The sequence below is a fragment of the Quercus suber genome, unplaced genomic scaffold (genome assembly GCF_002906115.3).
Source record: "Quercus suber isolate HL8 unplaced genomic scaffold, Cork oak 2.0 scaffold_481, whole genome shotgun sequence".
Taxonomy (NCBI): Eukaryota; Viridiplantae; Streptophyta; class Magnoliopsida; order Fagales; family Fagaceae; genus Quercus; species Quercus suber.
In genome coordinates, this window is record NW_027069932.1 from 204,528 (window position 1) to 209,121 (window position 4,594).

General features: G+C 34.6%; 1 long non-coding RNA gene across 1 annotated transcript; it reads right to left on the bottom strand.

Annotated features, from left to right (window-relative positions):
- Positions 1 to 359: 359 nt before the first annotated feature.
- On the bottom strand, positions 360 to 1,732 carry LOC136063059 (uncharacterized). Its single transcript, XR_010624763.1, has 2 exons — positions 1,628 to 1,732; positions 360 to 451 (listed from the first exon to the last, which is right to left on the bottom strand). It is a non-coding gene; the product is annotated as an uncharacterized LOC136063059 (long non-coding RNA).
- Between the last annotated feature and the right edge of the window lie 2,862 nt (positions 1,733 to 4,594).

Sequence of the window (4,594 nt, forward strand, 5' to 3'; positions counted from 1 at the left end):
TGGGAGAAGTAGATCTGAAACGCTAATCCTTCATAGGCTTAAATAACTATTTGGGCTGACTTAAAATTCTGCAGATACGATTCTTGATCGATCGAGCCTGTTCTTCGATCGATCGAACCAGGCAGATTATGAAATCTTCTTCCTGCAGCTTGTATGTTCTTGAATTTTGACTTGAGTCACCTTGAGCATTGTCTAATAATATCTATAGACTCTAAGATCTATATCTAGATAAGTTTATGTTCACGATTTGCCAATTGTTCTAAACATTTAGAACCTAACAATTTTTTATGCTTCCAAGTCTTCTAGTTCAGCAACTATTTTTCTATTATGCAAGAAAGTTATCCATCAAATCCTTTAGGAGGTTCTTTTGGCATAATTTCCTTTGTGACTTTTGGAATGTCAAAGTTGATGTAGAGCTTTGTTGCCCATGTGAATGACAATTGATAGTTACCTACAACTTTTTTTAATCAGTTAAGCATTAACATTTGTCATGTTTTCATATAAAGTATATGAGAATAATATCTAATAATATTTAAAAGAAACACCCAGACGATCAAATAGTTAAACTAAAAGGTGAGAAAAACATAACTTTCATTTCACAAAAATGATATAACTCTCATGCTCAACACATATTGCAAAGATCAAAACCACGTCTATATTTCATGCCCAACTGACAAAACACAAAGTAGTAAGGCATAGATTAATTAAGCTTAAATATAACTTAAGAAACCAAAATGCTCTAAAACAGAAAATGTAGTGAGCTCAAGTATAAGTGAAATCTGGTTTTTGCTTATACTTTACCCAAGGATTTCTATGGGTAATAGTGATCTTTGCAATTATTCTCTTTAGACTCTATGATATATCTACTCCCTTTAATTTAATTTAACTTGGCATGATGTTTCTATGGATAATAGTGATCTATGCAACTTTTCTCATCTGAAAGTCATCCTCAATGATTTATTGGAATAGTTTTTTTTTTTACATATTTAAGAATGTCCTTCCATTGTTCAAAGATTTCAATTGAAACCAAATAATGAAATCATCTAGCTGAGCAGGTTTTTGGTTTGCACAGCATGTGAAACCAAAAAATGACATCTCTTAACCATTAAAGCAGAGATTGCAAAAAGTCCTACAATAGAAGGTAAGATCCAATTCATGTCTAGTGGAATTTGTAGTGCATTGTATCATGCGTGTGATGTGTAAGTGGTGTGCTCTATCTTTTACTGCTCTATAGGTGCATGATCTGTGCAAAACATCTTGTTAGCTCCACTATTCATAAGATTTTAGTTTCAAGTTTAACACTTTTACTATTGCATTGGTATCAATTTATGGATTTTTGGTTTTCTTTCTTGGCTGTGGTGAGCACTTTTGTATACCTAACTATTCTTAGTGAAACTGCAAAGAGGACAATCCATATAATTGTAGCCATTATTTTCGATTGCTCAAAAAAAAAAAAAAAAAAAAAAAGCATAGCAATTTTAAATTGCAGCAGAGAAAGATAAAAGAAATACTGCAAATGAAACCTAAGAAAACATTGAAATATGGGTTGAATTGTAAAAAGTAATGCAGCAGTTCAGTGAAAATTTAAATCTAAAAAAATGAAGGTTTGGACCATGACTAATCAAACCTTGATTCTGCATTTGTTAGTGGTTCATGTACAGCCCAGAATTTAGATAGCTACAAACCTATCAATAAGTGATCAATAAAATGGAACATAGTGGTTATAATGAAGTCCATACATATTAGAGATAATACTAAAGTCACAAAATAGAGTATATATTCTTGGACAATGAAAATGAAACTTAACGTTATTTTAACAAATTGAAAAAAAAAAAAAAAAAAAAACCCATAGAACTCCATATCGCGAATTAGGTTTTTAAAATATTAGACTTTGACTTGTTCAAATCACTTTTCAAAAGTTTCAAATCTTTTCTCTCTCTCTCTGACTCGGCAAGGCTAAATCATAAATTTTTTGTCGTTTTCCTCCAAATCTTTTGCAAGGTTTTTGTCCTCTAAGGCCGGTAAGTCCATTATACCCCTCCTTTTCTATATTTTCATGTTTCATGCATTTTTTCATGCATTATTCATTGAAATTTTCGGACCTATTTCTTTTTGGGTTTTTTTGTTGATTCAAGCCTTTTTAAGTGAAATTGATAATTGGGTTTTTGTTGGAACATGATATGTACATGATTTTGATGGTTTAATTTGATCAATTTTGTGATTTGTGAAAAATTGAAAATTCTAGGGCTTGTAATTGATCCGAATTGGGGATTTGTTCAAATTGGGTTCAATTGATGCAATTGGCTTGTTGAATTGATGTAATTGATCATTATATTATGTATTCTAGCTTATGTGATGATCAATTAGTCAAATTTTTCTAAAATATTAACAAGTGGTTTTCAATTTGGGGTTTTTATTAGAAACTCTGTGCTCAAGCCAATTTTGTGAAATTGAACTTAAATTGAACTTAGTTTTACCGCATTAGAACATGCATCATGACATTATAATTGTTCATGCATCATATAGATTTTTGTTCTCTATTTTTTTTTGTGCTAACTTGCATTCTGCCCTTGGTTTGTGCTTTGTTTTGTTCTTTGGGTTCTATCTTTGTGTCTTTGTCATTTCCTTAGCATCATGCCTAGGAAGACTAGAGCTCATAGGTCTGTTCCCCCACCTTCTCTTCCTCCATCTTCTTTTGATCATGAGAAGTTTCCTAGTGAGAAAAACCAAGAGATTTTTGAGACATTGAACCTTAAGAGAAAGATTTGGGTTGAGCGTTCTATTATGTTAGATGAGCTTGATCCTGCCATTAGAGAAAATTTTGAGCGTCGGGGCTGGTTATCTCTGTTGGATATTTCTGATCCTCCTCCTCTAGCTACCCTGATTAGAGAGTTCTTTTCGAACATCTCTATCTGCATCTATGATTCCAACACTTTGGTAAAGAGTTGGATACGAGCTATAGAGTACACCATTACCCCTACTGTAGTGGCTGATGCTCTAGGGGTACCTTTGGTCCAGCACCCTGTCTACCTGTATGATGAGTCTCTACTCTTGGATGATATCATGTCATACATCACTGGGTCTTCTATCCAGTGGGGTTCTAATCCTCGAATCACGTCTTCTAAGCTTCCTAGGACTATCTATCTGTTTCTTTGGATAGCCTGTCATTCTATATGGCCCATTTCTCATCTTCACACTATTCCTCTCAAGCGGTGTGTCTTTTTGTACGCTCTTGTTACTGATGCTCCTATTAGTTTTCCTTACTTGTTTCTTTGTTCTTTGAATGAAGTTTATAGGAGTTCATCTTCCGCTCATGCTCTTGTCCATCCTATTGTTATTCATAGGATTTTGTTATATCTTGGTCTAGATGATTTCCCTTCTTCTGAGCCTGTACATATTATTGCTCCCATAGGTGTGTCTTTTCTTAGACAGAGGGCTGCTCATCTTCGAGTTAGCTCTAAACACCCTAGGTCTGAGCCTTCTAGTACTGCACCTCCTCTTTCTTCTTCTACAGGTCCTGCTGGTGAGGATGTTGCTGATCCTATTGGTGATGCTGTTGCTGCTGATGTTCCTCTGCCTCCTTCGGATGACTTTGATATACGTCATACCTTGGAGACTGTTATGACCGCTCAAGCGGCTCATGGTCAGATTTTGGTGGACTTGCTTGATGAGATACATGCTTTGCGAGCCGACTTAGCGCATCTTCGTTCACCCTCACCACCTCCTTTTGATGATGGCATGTGATTGTCCTTTGGCATTCCGTCACAAAAAGGGGGAGTAGAGTTTTGACTCTTGTGGAGGAGTTTTTGTAGTTAAGGGGAGTATTTCTTTTGTTTTGCGGAGCTAGTGGAGATATTAGATTGTATCTAGGTGCTTCACTTTATATATCATTTTTGGGGCTATTCATGTGAGGGGGAGATACATTGATTTTGATATATATGATTCTTGTTTCTTGTGTTCACTGCTTATTGATTTATATTTATGAGTTATTCATTGATATATGTCTTTATTATGTGTTATGTGAAACATACAAGAATGTTTTATTTTTATTGTATCTAACTTAAGGGGAGAGTTAGTTTACATATCTGTTGATTTACTGTTTTTCTGTCACACATGCGTTTATGCGTTTGTTGAGTGTTTCAGGAATATACAGGTTGATTCAATTGAGCTGCTGTCTACACTTGCAACTGATGGATAGTAGTTAGGATTGAATTTGTGTTATGAGCATTATTTTTGTAAAGGGCTTTTATTTGTAAATTTTAAGCTTTTAATTTGTGCTTTGTCACGGATTGCCAAAGGGGGAGTTTGTTAGGTTCTAAAGACTTAGGATTTGATGTATTTAGAACTCTAATGTGTAATGTTGGCAAACTATGATCAAAACAATATGTTTAGTATTGTTTAGGCTTGCTCAAAGTTGTGTAATTCATGTAAAGTTGGAATCGAGAGGCTGCAGATGTATTAGTGAATTTTAGCCTGGCTCGGTCGATCGAAGGTTAGACTCGATCGATTGAAAGTTGGTCAGAATGTTTTTCTCTAGAATTTCCAACTTAGCCCTATATCATTAAACGTTTAGGGTTTTATGTTTTTGCCCTAG